The 17151-nt window shown below is 39.1% G+C and overlaps 1 protein-coding gene across 9 annotated transcripts in view; it reads left to right on the top strand.

Moving 5' to 3' along the window:
- HHLA2 (HERV-H LTR-associating 2) overlaps nt 1-17151 on the top strand; it is a 90820-nt gene that overhangs the window by 30250 nt on the left and 43419 nt on the right. For 2 of the 9 annotated variants that reach the window (XM_046001588.1, XM_046001583.1), the window contains exon 2: nt 13864-14012. The exons of 6 other annotated variants lie outside the window; for them this stretch is intronic. The gene's annotated coding sequence lies outside the window, so the exon portion shown is untranslated. Of the gene's footprint in view, nt 1-13863; nt 14013-16554; nt 16764-17151 lie in introns of all 9 variants that reach the window. One more of the 9 variants, XM_046001584.1, reaches the window with a different exon arrangement.

Below are 17151 nucleotides of genomic sequence, written 5' to 3'. Positions count from 1 at the left end.
AAACCTGTAAATATTTTACTCTCTAGGCTCCCACCTGTCTACTTTTGCTGACAGTATGTTAGCACAGACATGATTTTATTGACAATGTAACATCTCCCCCAACTTTCTGCCCTACTAATTGTACTTTCATTTGTTCAGGTTACAGTTGGGGATTTCCAGATTCTTACAATGCAAGATATTCAATACAGGGCAAGTAATAAGTTTTTTAAATTTAGTTCATCAGTGTTTTCCCCCAATTCATTTGTAGCCACTTATTTAATCTTGCCTCAGGGCTCTTCTGGGTGGAAAATGGCTGCCACGTTCAGGAAGTACCATTTTCTTCCTTTTGTTCTTGGGAGTTGGAATTCAGAAGAGAGTATGCAAGAGTCCTGAAGTTGAAAGAGGAGACGGGAAGGAAGAAGAAAAAAGGAATTTCTTGAGGGCACTTAATAGAGATATTTGCTTGGTTCTCTGTTTCTGTCCTAGCCTGGCTCTCTCCATGAAAACGTTGTAGATGGATAGGAAATCATCATTCTCTGTTGTCTTTTGTGGAGAAGTTAGAGGTCCTTCTTTGTCTTCTCCATCCCTCCTCTACCTTTTTGTTACTAGATTATTTCAGAAAAAAAAAAAAAAAAAAGTAAATTTTTCTCTCCCCTTCCCTTTTATTTGATATTCAACTTAAATTAGAATATGCCTTGGTCCTGAAACATAGATGTTCTTTTCATCAACAACTTAATTTTTTCTTCATTTCAGGGGAACTTTCTATTTTATCTATGTATCAACAGCTTAATTTGATAGATGTTTGGCCTCAAGAACCAATAACAATTAACCTTATATTGCATTATCTATGCTTATCTAGTTGTGTTCATCTCTTTTTCTATCTGAATTACCAGGATATGTCAAATCTTTGTACTGTACTGTGGTGTGAGATAATAGAAAATACATACTTTGGTCTCTGCCTTTGGATCCTGGTGAAGAACTCCTAAAATTCTTATAAATTCCTAAGTGATGGGATCAGTAGGAGAATCTTTTGTTCTTATGAGGGATTCTGACTAGACTTCTGGATGGCACTGGTTACCAGAAAGACCAAGCCATTATTAGAAGCTTGGTATTTTCAGTCCCACTACACCTTCTCTAGAGAAGAAAGAGGGACTGGAGATGGAATTGATTGATCATGTATGTGTGATGAAGCCTCAACAAAATCCCAAAACTATTGGGTTCAAAGAGCTGATAAACTTCAACAGATTAATTGATAAAGGTGTGGTTCATATATACAATGGAATATTATTCAGCCTTCAGAAAAGATGAATACCCATCATTTGCATCAACATGGATGGAACTGAGGGGATTATGCTAAGTGAAATAAGTCAAGCAGAGAAAGACAATTATCATAATGGTTCCACTTATATGTAGAACATAAGGAATGAGGACATTATGGGAAGGAAGGGAAAATGAAGTGGCGCAAATCAGGAGGAAATGAATCATGAGAAACTATGGACTCTGGGAAACAAACTGAAAGTTTCAGAGGGGAGAGGGGTGGGGGGATGGGTTAGCCCCGTGATGGGTATTGCAATGAGCACTGAGTGTTATATGCAAACAATGAGTCTTGGAACACTACATCAAAAACTAATGATGTACTGTATGGTTACTAACAAAAAAAAAGAGCCAATATACCCTCTGTATCAGAAGGGTGACACACCCCAACTCTCAGGACCCTCCCACACATTACCCTATGTATCTATCTCTTCATCTATCTGTTCATCTATATCCTTTAACATACCCTTTGAGAAACTGGTAAACATGTTTCCCCAAGTTCTGTGAGCTGTTTTAGCAATAGTTGAACCTAAGGTGTAGAAGGTCACAGGGACCTCCAATTTATAGCCAACTAGTAGGTGGAGACCTACTAGTTGTGATTGGTATCTGAGGTGGCAGGAGTGGGGGAGGGGTCAGTCTTGTGGAACTGAACTTTTAACCTGGGGGATCTGACTCTATCTCTATCTCCAAGTAAATAGTGTCAGCATTGAGTTACATTGTAGAACACTCAACCGGTGTTGAACACTCAACCAGTGTTGAACCAGTGCTTGGTGTGGGGGGAAAAACCCACAGACTTGGTGACTAGAAGTATGTGAAGTATTCTATATGAGTAATAAGGAGACACACAGAACTGTAGGGTTTTAAAAAATATATGGTAATTGGCTTTCAGTGGTATCTCTTCTGTACTTAGCTAACTCTGTATTGTTATTGATTCTCTCTAGAAATTTTAATGTGTGGTTTGTTTTCTTAGTCACATTTTCATCATATTCTTGCATTTTTCTTGTTTCTATGTACTTGTTTTATTGTACACATGTCCTGAGGTTTACTTTCTAGAAGGTATGGATTTAATACAAGAAAAGACTTTATTTTTTTTAACTATTTTATTCTAAGCTGGACTTTCTTTTTACTTTTTAGTCATTTGCATGCTATTGCTGCATACCCCATCCCTTTTTGGACTATGTATATATTGTATATTTAATGTACATTTAGTATATATTTAGCTTGTCATTTCTTTATTTTGCTCAATTAGTGACTAAGTAGTCAAATTGCTCTGACATAGTGTGTACGTGATGGTTGATTTTTTTTCCGCTCCCATGGTATCTGTGACCTATGACCACTAACACAACCTCCAATGCCACCATCCTCATTTTCTTAGCCTGAATTACTGGCCAGAGGTGGGCACTGGCTTTGAATAGTTTCTGATAGATAACTGCATTGAAGTCTTTTTTTTTTTTTTAACCTCCTGAATATTCTGTCCTAGTATTTATACCAGTTAGTTGGGGTGTGTGTGTGTGTGTGTGTGTGTATTTGCATGCACACATGTGTAGTTTTCTAAAGGGGAATATATCAGGAGGCTTTGAAAGATTTCTCCCAGTTCAAGGTACAGTTGTATAAGCTATATTTTCGTTGTAAAGTCAACTTTACTGTTTATGTTCCCATTTCTTTCCTACTAGTCCCCCATTAAGGCAAAAAAAAAAAAAAAAAAAAGAGAGAGAGAAATGACTCCTTTTCAAATCTGGGTATTATATTCATTTCCTAGGGCTCCCATAACAAAGTGCTACAAACATGATGGCTTAAAACAGCTTGTTCTCACAGTTTTGCAGGCTAGAAGACTAAAACAAGGTATCAGCAAGGCCACACTCCCTTTGAAGGGTCTAAGGGAGAATCCTTCCTTGATTCTTACATCTTCTGGTGACTGCTGGCATTCCTTGGCTTGTGGGTGCATCATTCTAGTCTATGCCTCCATCTTCATGTGGCCATCTTCTTGTGTGTCTATGTAGCATCTCCTGTCTTATTGGATTTAGGGCACAGCTTCATCTATGTTATTTTATTTTGATCCTTAATTACATCTGCAAAGACCATATTTCCAAATAAGGTCACATTCTGAGGTTCTAGGTAGACATGAATTTTGGGTAGATATTGGTCAACCAACTACATGTATATTAGGGAAAACTTTACTTCCAAGATTCTGTGAATGCAACCACATGTCTACATGGTCACTGAGGACTGGCTGTATCCCCTTTTTTAAAGGCCACAGTTCATGTCCTACAGATAGCTGATCTCTATAGATCTGATAAATTTCTCTTTTATCTCAGGGAAATGAGGATTCTCTTCCCTATTGCTATCCTTGGAGGTATAACATAATCCTTGTTAGTTTCTCTTAACCCTGCCCATCACTTTGCAAATAACCACATTAGTAAACTATTCTCAGCTATCCAATGTATTGACACATTTTCTACTCAGTCCCTGCCTGATTCTGCATCCTTACTATATAACTGATTTTGCAAAGAGTATTTCTATTTTCCCATTTAATACCATATTTGTTCCAGGTTTTTCAGATATGTGCTGTATCATATTTTAAAAAGTCATTTACTCATGTAATGAGTTTTTAAAATTATTTTGTACATCATTTTTTCTTGTATTCAGATGATTGGATTTTCCACTTTAATCCATTTAATATATTGTCTTAACCTGGGTTCTCTAGGAAACTGAACCTGAAGAAAGGATTAAAATGCTGAAGTCTGTGAAGCATTTGAGGCCAGGGAATCTGAAGAGATACATAGATTTGGGTCTAACACATACTGTAAGTCACATTTGTAGATCTTCCTAATAGTAAAACTTTGGGATTCCTAAAGAAAACCCAACATGGCCACTGTGACAGGGTTCAGGATCTCCTGCTGTGCAGAGCATGGTTGATTGACAGCCCCAATTGCCACCCTCAGAATTAATCACCACCTTTCTGTTATGTGCACATTCACTGCAGGCCAAGATTGAACTCACCCAATGCTCAGTCATTATTTAGTTAACTGATGATGGAGCATAATGGTGAAACTAAGGCAGGCTCATTCCTGAGGGTCATGGGATTCTCTAATGGGTGACAGGCTAAGGACTCTCCAGTGGTCTTGCCAAAAGTCTCTTAGAACTGCACTGTGTCTGAGGTTCTTTTTACTTCATTTCCTCCTTTCTCCCTCTCCTTTCACAAGTCTGAAAGAGTTCCTGCTGACTTCTGCCTCCTTACCTTTATTCTTCTAAAGAATTTCCCTCAACAAATCCCTTGCACTTATTATACCATCTTGACGTCTGCTTCTTGGAGGACAGGATTAGCACAGTCGTGGTATATTTTTTGTTTAAACATTGTTAGATTTAGTTTACTAACATTTTGTCTAGATTTTTAGATTTATTTTCCTGAGAAAATTGGTTGATTATCTTTTGTCCTTATGCTGTCTTTGCCTGGTTTTAATAAGGAATGATTCTGTCCTAGAAGTCTGGTAGACTTCATCTAGAAAACCATCTGGGCCTGCTGTGTGTGAGTTTTGTAAAAGCAAGATACCTAGAAAACTTCTCAAGTCTATTTGCAGAAAGTTGCTAATATTAGCAAATCTATGCTATATTTATAGTTATGCCACCTTTTTATAGTACTTTCTCACTGAATTTTGCCATAAGTTTATCTATTGTCAATGTCATTAGTCTTACCGATCAATTTTTTACTTTAACCTCTTTTTTTGTATGTTTTCTATTTCATTTATCTCCACTGTTGTTTTCCTGCTGTTTTCTTTATTTCTAACTTCTTAGATTTTATACTTCATAAATTTTAACATTTGTTCATTTTCAGTATAAATATTTATGACTATTAATTTCCCTTAAAGGACTGCTTTTCTGCATTGTACATGTTTGTATATACTATATTTTTTTCATTTGGTTGTAATTAAAGAATTTTTGTTTTGGAATAATTTTAGTTATAGAAAAGTTGCAAGAATATTAGAAAGCTCCTGATTACTTTCACTTGGTTTTCCCTGTGTCAACATCTTACATAACTATGGTTCATTGATCCAAACTAAGAAATTAACAATGGTAAAGTACCATTAGCTAAACTGCAAATTTTATGTGAATGTCATTGGTTTTCCACTAATTCTTGTTTTCTATTCCATGATCCCATTCAACCCAGAATACAGTATTGCATTTAATACTTATATCCTCATAGTCTTTTCTAATCTGTGACAGTTTGTTTTTTTCTTGTTTCTTTGTGACCTTGACAGTCTTGAGGTGTAATGATCTGATATTTTGCTGACTATCTTTCAACTTGTCTTTGTTGTTTCTCTCCTGATTAGACTGGGGTCGTGGATGTTGTGGCAGAACACTACACAAGTGAAATTCCCTTGCCATCATATCAGGGGTACATGATATAATGATAACCATGATCACTTAGTTAAGCTAACGTTTTTCCACTGTAAAGTTACTATGCTCCCCCTTTTCATAACCTATTTGTCAGAAGTAAGTGACTAAGTCCACTGTATACTCAAAGTAAGGTAAGGGGGTGGTATGCCTATGTATTCTGGGTTTTGGGTTTTTTTTTTTTTGTTAAGGAAAAAACTATTCAACCATTTACGGATATATGGATTTTAAAAAATATTTTGGGTTTCAAAATAGAATTACTCTATAATCCAGGAATCGTACTACTGAGTATTTACTCAAAGACTAGAAAAACACTAATTCAAAGGGATATATGCCCCCCTACGTTTATTCCAGCATTGTTTATAGTAGCCAAACTATGGAAGCAACCTAAGTGTCCATTGATACATGAATGGATCAAGAAGATGTGCTATATGTTTACAATGGAATACTATTCAGCCATAAAAAAGAATGAAATCTTGCCATTTGCAATGACATGGATGGAGGTAGAGAATATAATGTTGAACTAACTATGTCAGAGAAAGACAAATACCATGGGCTCTCACTCATATGTGGAATTTAAGAAACAAAACAAATGAGTAAAGGAAAAAAAAAAAAGACAAGCCAAGAAACAAACTCTTAACTACATGGAAGAAACTGATGGTTACCAGAGGGGTGGTGGGGGAATGGGGAAATAAAGGACAGGCATTTAAGACATGCTTATCATGATAAAAAATGAAAAAGAAAAAGAAAAAAATATTTGGGTTTGTTTTGCTGCTTAAAATGTCCAGTTTTGGCCTTTAGGGACTCTTGGAAGTTGATGCCTGTGTCCTTTTGATATACTACCACTTTTGTTTAAAATTAGCACTTTCTTTCCCTTTTCTATCACTCCCCAAATGTATATTCCCATACCACTCATATTTACCTAGGCTGGAACAGATATATTTAAGAGAGCAATTGTAAGCTAATTAATAAAAGATACTATTTTATTTCCAATTTTGATATTTATGGGAAGAAATAAGACTTACATGGATAAAAAATAGTTACATATTTTAAAAATTGCTTTCAGGGGAAAAATAAAGAATGTAAAACTTGTCAAATTGTCAGTTAATGTACTTGTGTTATTATCATCAATCATATTCTGCTGGAGTTAATGGATTATTCTTCCCCTTTTATTGGAAAAAATCAGCAGGCTTAATAATTTTTTTTGAAAATTTTTGGCAAGTTAGAGTAACTCATTTGGATTATTAAGAGAAAGTTTATAGTGTAATGGTCTGAATTTTGATTCCCAAAGGTTGTTAATTGTTAAAAATTAACTGCATCCCACATCCATACTGACAGTGAGCATGGATTTACATATGTATTATGATTATGGATTTGATTTCTCATCTCAGCAGATATAAAACTGGATGCCTCCCTAGTGCATATTAAGACTGATATGAAAACTTAAAAGACCATTGAAAAATTGGATTTGAGGAAGATGTGTGTTCTTGGTATATTCTAAATATTTGACTCTGTCATTTGCCCCTGGTATATAACTTCTTTGAAGGCAGAAACTTTTATTTTAATACAACATTTAACCTATATAGTGATCTTTTTAAACAAATTTTGGGTACTTTGTGCTAATGTGTGCACACATAAATCCAGTTTTTTCCATAAGATTGTACCATTCACCATAATGAACTCTGGATGTGGTAGTGGGTTATATATAGCTTATAGATCTTCCAGCTTGTTCTACGGAAACCTGGAGTTGAGAACACTTACAGGATGCTATTTATTTTCTTCAGTTTACTAAATGGAAATGTATGTGTGTGTCTGTATGTGGTATATGTACTTGGAAAATTGTTCCACTCTTAGCCAATCTGTATGTTTGTTTGATCCCCCGCCCAGTTATTTGATCCGGAGGTGGTAGAGAACAACACCTGGGAGGATGGTCTTGTTTCCTAATAAGACTGTAATCTCTTGGTTAAGCCCCTAGGGGCAGCCATTGTGCAAACTGCCTCTCAAGTAGTCCCAAGTACTGACACAAACTGACAAATAATTAAAAACATGTGTAAATTTTCCCGCTAGATTTGGACCTATGGTTAATTTTTAATTGTTATTTAGTGCACATTGAAACACTTCAGGTGATGATTAAATTTTTGAAAATATCTGGTAATATCAAATATTAAGTATTTACCCAAATATATAAAAGAGAAAATGGAAAGGGCAAGCAAAGAGGAGTCCTGCCAAGTCAACCTATGCCAAAATTATTAATAGAATAGAGCTCAATTCTTAGTTACTTTAAAAAATCCTCCAATTTTTTTTTTTCTTATCCCTTTGCCTGGATTTAATTTGGGTCTGGGAATGGGCATCAGGAGGAGTGTGGCTTTTGACTTTGTTCTCTTCCATAGCTTGAAAACTAGGAACTGAACTAAGACAACAACCCATGGTATACAGTTGATTGCGTAAACTAAGATCAGGCATAAATATCATTACCTCTATTTTAGTCTAAAGGAATGTCTGTGTCCCCTAAAGGAGTTTATTTTTTATAATATCAAGGAAAATGGATGACACACAGCTGTTTTTTCTTTTTAATTTTTTATTTCTTTTTTATTTTTTTATAAACATATAATGTATTTTTATCCCCAGGGGTACAGGTCTGTGAATCGCCAGGTTTACACACTTCACAGCACTCACCATAGCACATACCCTCCCCAATGTCCATAACCCCGCTCCCCCTCTCCCAACCCCCCCTCCCCCCAGCAACCCTCAGTTTGTTTTGGACACACAGCTGTTTTGGTAGGCATATATCTTGCTTGGTATGAACAGAAATGTGCAGGAACACTGTAGCAAGGTCAGTACATGTTCATCACTCCTGTTCTCTTTCTGCCCTTCCCCTACTTTGCATCACAAGAAGCTATATTTCCATAGCTTCCTTTCCCTCTGATTCCTTATAGGTTTGGCCAAGAGGAAGTGCAGGCAGATAGCTAGAAGACTGGAGGGGAGGGGAGAGGAGAAACCAAGTTTTACCCCATCCTTACTTCCCGAGGTTTCCCTCTGCATCCCTTCAGAGTTCTAGCACTCCCAGACAGCCCAGGCTGTATCACCTTTCATTGTCCCTTCAGCATTAGGGGGTGGTAGCAGCTTTTTGTTACTGCTGCTTACTGGACTGTCTTACTCACACCTGTTGCTTCCCACCTCTCCCCTCACCCATGTGGCCAAATTCCTGTAATTACTTCTTTATGTAAGACCTATGGTTGTTACTGTTTCCTGGCTGGACCTTCCTAGTTCTATCAATGTACAAGTGTCAGTTTGAACAGTAGCCCCAGTTGATGTCCTGCACAGATCCTGTTTTTCGGGGAGATGCACCCAACCCACAGCTCTCGGAGTGTTGGCCATTGATGGCTCAGGATGCACTCTTATCCAGAGAATTGCCCCTGCCCAAAGATGCCTGGGGGCAAAGTCATCCCATCTGGGATGGCCCATCTCGGACAACTGCAGACCATTGACTCTTTTCCTCAAGGATAAACAAGTCTGTGGTGCCATTCACGCTGCAGTGCTTCCTGTGCCATCCATCAGGGCCAGACCTGTCAGCCCATCTTTGCTTGACTTCTTTCCCTTCTTTGTCCTATTCCTTCACTTTCTCACAGCTTTCCCTTAAAAGTGCGCCCTCAGAAAAATCAATCACATAAGAATCCCCATCTTTGGCTCTGCTTCTAGGGCTCCTAACCTAGGACGTATATTTCAGACCGGTTTTCTCCATTTCTTCTATCTTGTGAGGTGGTTAAATGGAAGCTGTGAACAGAGCTCAATTACAGTTCCTAACAGAGTAGTAATGGTGAGAAAGAAAAAGCAACAGTGGAACATCTTAGAGGACCTACCGTTGTTGGAGAACTCAAAACTTTAATATATAGACAAAGAGGGCCTTATAAAATTAAGGTTTAGAAAGTTAGGTATTAACGCAAAAAAGAGGATAGTGTGCTTTTGACTGGGTGATTGTGGAGCCCCAAGAGTTTAAGAGTGAAAACACCTGGGGCGATTAGAAATGCAAGTCTGATTTAAGACTAGAAATAGAAACTGAGACAATTATATGAAGGCAATTTTTCTCAGACTGGAATAATACATAACTCTCCTTTGGGGGGATAATTCTCTCGTATCCTCAGTATTAAATAATTTTTAGTACAGAATTAAGTAGAATTAAGCTACTGGTGACACTGTCCATGTGGTATGTCACTTTGTCTTCCTTTGATAAAAAACTATCTGCCCCTGTCCTTATCAACATGGGACAATATGGTACAACTTAATGCCAAACAAAGGAACATTGATACTGACGTTGTGTAGCCACTTTTTAAAGTGGTCATCCATGAGACTCAGAATATAGGTCACTTTATCACAAAAATGAAAATAAAGTTCCCCAATGACTTTTAGATCATGAAGAATCATCCTTGAACCATTTGTGGGGAGGGTGGAAGGATGAGACCTTGAGAGTGATGATATTAGGCTCTGCTTTCAGGGAAAGCAGGCTACAACAGGGACTAGGGCAAGCAGCAGGACTGCAGCTCAAGGGCAGTCAAACTGGGAATGAAAGAAGAAAAGTCAACACAGTGATGCATTATTGATGAGGTCACCACCTCCCGTGACTGTGTTCCACCCTTTGGGACTTCTCAGGAGCATTAGGAAGTGTGTCTCCAAACTGTTTAATCACCCCCTGCAGTCCCCTCATGGGCATTACCTCCTTCATATTTCTGGATTGTGCATGCATTCATGCAGGGAAACACAGTGAGAGAGTTCCTGCCACTGCCTCACTTCCACTTCCGAACTTTCTAGGCACCGGGGTAGTGTCAGGGCAAGGCGCTTCAGGCTCCATCTGCACTCAACTGGTTGAAGCTTTTGCAGAGCTGGTTGCTGCAGCATGACTGGAATAAGAGGTTTACTAAGTGCTGCAGGTGTCCCTACAGGCTATGTGTGTAGTGTAAGGGACAGCCACACACTAGTCAAAAGACTTGATTAGGAGTAAGGTCTGGTTCTTTGCCATATGGACACCAATCTCTGTGACTTTAGACAAACCAATCCTAATTTACTTGTGTAAAAATTGAAGCCTGGGGTGTTTGGGAATGACTTTCATCATACCTCTTTTCAGGGTTAAAATGACTTCATGAAAGCCCCTTCCTTTTTGCCCTGGCGCCCACTAAATCTTTCTTAATTTGCGAGACACAATTAAATATTATCCTTGCAGGACCATGGATGGCTTTACAGAGCGGGTATCATGTTCTCATCTGAGTGTTTGCTGTTCCTAGCAGAAGTCAAGCATGAACTACCTGGGACACAGACTGATTTTGTCTTTGTGCCCACATTACTAGCAAGTTGGCCAACTGTTGTACTAACGAGTATTAAGCACATGCCCAGGGAATGTGTCCTTGAAAATACCTACACTGAGAACTAGATTAAATGAGAAAAAAATTCAGGGTTGGGGAGGGAAGCCATGGAGCCACTTTCCGTGTTCTTGTGAGCACCTAGTCTTTTGTTACCACAAGGAAAATGAATCATAGCCCTGTTCTCTTTAAAAAAAGAAATTTCCTCCGCTTCCACATCCTTAGGCTTGCCTTTAGCCATGTTATGGATTCCTTCCCCTTTTAACTGAGTCCTTCTCAATTTGTAAAGAGGATAGGAATATTGTTGAGTGTGAGAGAGTTTGGCAGGAGAAGGGGAGGAATTTGTCCTGGTGCCAGATGCAAGGGGTCCAGACCTGGAACTCCCACCACTCCCTTCTGCATGCTCCTGTTAGGAGAGAATCTGGAAAGACCAGAGAAGGTAAGGAGGGGGTAGTAGAATATGAAAACTATGTATACCAGCGAGTATAGAGCTAGGCATTTACTTCATCAAGGTGTAGTGAGGATTCCAAGACCATTTGTATCCACTGCTATGCCCAACCTCCATTTTACCAGTGAGGATACCATTCCAAAAGTGACCTATCCTCAAAGTCCTGTATCTAGTAAATTTTGGAGCTGGAAGTAAAAAACAAGACCTGACTGCAGAGCCTGTGATCTCACCTGCCTCCTGCTACAGCACCTACTGGTATCACAAGACTCAGGTATCCTCACTATGAAAGGAGCCTGCCACTCTTGGTTGGGACTTCTCCCCTTACTCACTTGAATACAAAGTTTGCTGTGCCACCAAGAAAGATGCCAGGTTCTGTGCCAAAACTTTTCAGCTCTTCAGAAGGACAGATGCCCTTATTTTCCCACACAGGTTGAAAATGTTGCTTTTGTACTACCATTAAGCCTTCTGTTAGAGGCTCTCAGCCTGTGAAATAAAATTCGAGGTGGCACACGGATGCACTCTCTTACCTGCCTGCTCTTAGAAGAACCTGGAATTCAGAACTGAGAACTGGGTGTTCTATCAAGTGCTATGCACACTGAATATATTCTGTGTGGTTCCAAAGGCAAAAACTTGACAGTTGGAAAGTTCTCAGATATGACTAAGAGAATATAGCCTCCTACTACATAGAACGGAGCTAATAGCCTCTTGGAGTTTAAGCACGTGCCCAGGGCAAGTGTTGGCCTGCCTTCTGTAGACTGTTAAGCTCTCCTTTGCCACCCGACTCTTCTTCTGTTGGTCCTCCCAGGTGGTTAGTTTTCCCTGCAGGGGCTACAGGTGCAGAGGAAGCACTTAGTCCAACTGCGGCTCATCCTCTCTGTTACCTTAGGCAAGTCTGTTAACTTCTGCTACAGTGTATCTCATGTGAGAGGATGAAGCTGGCTAGCATCCCCAGAGGCTTTCTACTTCCAGGATGCTAACCTGCTTGTGCAGACATGCTATTAGATAAGATGATTTCTCTTATGGAGGGAACTTTCTCTTTTGGAAACTTAGGGTCTTTCTTTTGAGATAATAAAGTGCTGCCAGAGACCACAGGTGTTATGTTTTATATGAGTAATTGAGTCAATTAAGGAGTATTAGCCTATGTACATTTTGTGTTAAATCTATTTTATTAGAGTATAATGCAGAATTAAAAGTTAAATGATATGTGGCCCTGTTTTAAGTAGTACTTGCCAATCTACAGTTTTGAATGTTAAAAGCAGACCTATATAAGCTGGTTTTTATCGGAGAAAATAATCTTAATGCTCCTCGAAAATCTTTGGACGGGCATCTGGGTGGCTCAGTCAGTTGAGTGTCTGCCTTCGGCTCCGGCCATGATCCCAGGGTCCTGGGACTGAGTCCCACATAGGGTTCCCTGCTTGGCAGGGAGCCTGCTTCTCCTTCTCCCTCTGCCTGCTGCTCCCTCTGCTTGTGCACTCTCTCTTTCTCTCTCTCTGCCAAATAAATAAGGTCTTAAAAAAAAAAATCTTTGGAAAGAATTGGAGCTGACTTTTCTTAATATTTTTAAAGGGCACATAGTAAGCATAAGTAAAAGTATACATGGTAGTTTTTTTAAGGTTGCTTGTATGTTTTTAAATGAGAGTGCTATACCTTGCATTTTCTTTTCTCTTGATTTTTTAAATATATACCTGTCTTTTAAAACCACCTCCATTCAAAAGCCTGATCTATTTGTGTGGTCTGCATGCGGTTGGTGTTTATTTGGGTAATCTAAGGTAGCAGAAGAGGAATATATTTAATCATCTAACCTTTACAATAAGGAACATTTGAAATGTCAGCATTTTATTTCAGGAGCAGGTGAGCTCTTGCACTCTAAGGCTTTTATTTATTTATTTACACCATGTGTCTTTCCGAAAAGGAATTTGAAACAGCTTAGAACAGCTTATAATAAGGGTAAAATAATAAGAAAAAATACGAAAGAGGAAACAGAGTAAATACTCCAACCAGAAGAGTCAACATAGTTGCCATGGTGGAATATAAGCCTGTGTTCAAGATTCTCGGAAGCAGGAAAAGGCAGAAAACAAATTATATAATGTTTAACATTCCAAAAAAGGGGTCAAGTTCTTCTGGTTCAAAAGTCACATCTCTAAGAGAGGACATTATGTAAGGGACGTTGGTTTAATCCATTAAACAAATATTTAGGCACATATTATGTAGTCAGATCTGTGTCGGGTGTTAGAGACGAAGCTATGTAGGTATGAGTGCTCTTCTCCTGAAGCTCCGTCTGTAAGTGTGATGAATATTAAACCTATGGATATATAACCAATTGTCTTTTAAATCAATTGATGAAAGAGTAGCAATTCCTAAGCTCTTAAGTTTGCTTAGCTTCTTCCCCAGCTGAGACCTGAAAGATGAGTAGGCACCAGTTCAGCTGAGGAACAGAAGGAGAAGTGGCTGGGTGCGCTGGAGATTGTGCAGAAAGCCACGTGTGCCTGCAGGAGACGGTACGCACAGGAAAGGCAGGTGATGACCATGTAAGTAGCTCTACTTGACAGCCTTTATTTCTTGAGAAATATTGGCCTTTATTTTAAAATAACAGTGCTCAGTAAATTATATACTTTGTCTTATTTTTTTTCAAGTAAAACTTGGCAATCCTTTGTCAGTTCCCAAGGAAAAAAAATTTTTTTTTTTTAATTTTTAACTGGTCCATGAAACCCAAAAAGCTGGGAAACATGGGTCTACATAAGACCCTCAACAAACATGGCTGGAGGGACTCAAAGAGAGTAAAAGTTTAGAGTTAAAGCCTAATGTGCTGACAGGATTTTCTCATGAGACTAAAGTAGGGCCTGCTAAGCATATAAATCATGGCTACCCCGGACAGTGTACTGGGGCACTTAGCTCATGTGATTGTTCATGTGATCTCTCATGACATTGAAATCTGGCCCCCATTCCTCTCACCAAATCATGTATCCTGGAATAGGGCAGTGCCTTCTGGAAGAAGGGGAGGTGTTTTGTTGTTGTTGTTTTTAACAGGAAGACACTGTGGCCAGTGGTAACACACATCATCTTCCAGTGATCTAGCTTGATCCAAAGATAGAACGTAAGCCTGTAGGGGTGGATATATATATGGCATGAAGTTAGAATCTGTGACATTCTTTCTGCCAGGTGTATTTTTTAACATGTACAACTGTTCTTCACTACCATCTAGTAGGGGTCTAAAGTGCTAGCCGCTGATGACTAAAGATGGAGCCACAGGTTTTAGATATTAAGCTGGCAAGAGGGAGGTATGAGTGGCAGGGAAGGAAGAAGAAAATACCTCCACGTCTCAGACATTAAGGTATACTTTGGTAGTTTTACATGATAGTACATAAGTTTGCCAATAGAATCCTGTCATCCTGTCCTTGAGAGGGTGAAGTAGCCTGTTCTCCAAGGAGATTGCTTCTTGAGAAAAGTGGTAGCTTTAACCAGAGTCAGTTTTTAATTTAGACCTTATTGGAGCAATCTTTTCCTTAAGACCTCCTAACAAAGCAGAGATGGGTCTAGTCACAGGGCTTTCAGAGAGGGAACAGCCAATTATTATCAGGCCTGGGAAAAAAAATCTTAACTAAAAGGTCTAATTTGGGGGTGCCTGGATGGCTCAGTTGGTTAAGAAACAGTCCGCTTCTCCCTCTAACCCTCTCCCTTCTCATGCTCTCTCTCAAATAAATAAAATCTTTAAAAAAAAAAAAGGTCTACTTTGACTAACATGGCATACAAAGTATGCCTTCCACGATGATATAGCTGCAAAATACATCCATGGGTTATAGGGTAGATCGACCTTTCTATGGAGGGTTTTGGGGTTTGTTTGTTTGTTTGTTTTTGGTTTTGTTGTTTTGTTATAATTGACCAATTATGTTGGAGACTGTGCTGAAAACATTGACTTAGCTAATGTTCAGTCTAATTCTTGGAAATAAGCAGTTACTAAAATTATTTTTTCCAATATCTTTTTCTTTATATTATACTGATTAATGTTCATTGTAGAAAAATTAGAAAATGCAGATTAAAAAATCATAACTTTGTCTTGTAAAGAGACAGTAGTAACATTTTATTCATGCTATCAAATATTTTCTATCCACATATATTTTGTGTGTGTATATTTTTCACTAAGGTGTCTGTTGTGGTGACCCTCAGTCTACCTCACATTAAGCTGTACTCCTCACCACTCTCCAAGTTATGTGGGAAATTACTGCATGTCGTAAGGTTTCTGGAACTTTGTTCAGGGACTTTGTCAACCTTGATTATCATTTCTTCATTTTGTAGATACTTCCCTATCCCTACGTGGCATGTCACTCTTTTTCCTCATTCTCTCACTCATGAGATCAACACTCAAAAGACAGCATAAAGTCCTTTGGCCTCTGAACACCTGGTTACTTTGCTCTCTCTCTCTGTTCCTTAGCTCTTTTCTTCTTCTTCTTCTTCTTTTTTTAAAAGATTTTTATTTAGTTAATTATTTGAGAGAGAGAATGTGAAAGAGAGCATGAGAAAGAGAGAGAGAGAGCACAGGCAGTGGGGAGAGATAGAGGGAGAAGCAGACTCCCTGCCAAACAAGGAGTACGATGCGGGGCTCAATCCCAGGACCCCGGGATCATGACCCGAGCTGAAGGCAGGTGCTTCACCAACTGAGCCACCCAGGCACACTAGTTCTTTTATTCTTTATGTCCTCTTATACCCCAAATATCTATTTATTTCTTATTCATAGGATCTTAGGAAAAGGCCTTGATAAGATGGTTTCATAGGGGATTTAGGGCCTGGTTGAGAAGGTGGCGAAGTCCCTAAAAGAAATACAGTGGTAGCTAGTAAAATACTTTAAAAAAAAATCCTGCCATTGGATGCAATTGACTTTAAAAACAAAGGCTGGGACCATCCTATATTTACACGAACAACCCATCCCCCTGTCCCCCTCACACTTCAAACTATATCGTTAAGAATAAATTTCAGCAAATGTGGCCACTTTACAACCATCAGACTTTCTTTCCTAGTTCTGTTTCCAGTGATTAGATGATCAGTGAGGGTGATAATCTCAAAATTCTTTTCTAGGTGGTTTGCAGTCTGAATTCTGCAATGCGTAGTGTGGCAGTCATGAAAATAATCAAGGTTCCTACTGTGGGGAGCATAGCTGACTGCCAGTGCCAGCTGCTGTGCCTCTGGACATATGGCCTCATTTACACTGACATCGTGCTTCCCGTAGCTGCTCCGCCAATCACTGAGCATGGTTGGGGGTATTAATGCGGGTCCTTTGCTGCAACGTGAGTGACTCCAGCGATGGGCGACGTTAGCATAGGAACTCCCTATCAGATGGGCTAAAATTTTCAGGGAGCCCCGTTGTAATATGAAACCTTCCCACCTAATCTTCCTTCCTTCCCTGGCTCCTTCGGAAATGCCAGACCTTCCTCATCACCTCAAGATTCTCCCTGCCTTGCTCAGCCCTCTTCTCCTTTTCCATCCTGGGTATATTCCCCCAGTAAATCTGCAATAATCCTATCTCGGCATCAGTTTCTCCGAAGTACTCCAAATCTTACATTTAGTACGTGGCCATTAAGAGTCATAAAACCTGTTCCCGGAAGCTTGGGGAAGTACTACAGCACCTGTCTCAAAGGTACCCAAAGTTCCTTGCAAAACAAGTCGACTTAAAGG

This window comes from Meles meles, chromosome 4 (genome assembly GCF_922984935.1).
Source record: "Meles meles chromosome 4, mMelMel3.1 paternal haplotype, whole genome shotgun sequence".
Classification (NCBI taxonomy): Eukaryota; Metazoa; Chordata; class Mammalia; order Carnivora; family Mustelidae; genus Meles; species Meles meles.
This window is presented reverse-complemented; position numbering and strand designations above follow the sequence as displayed.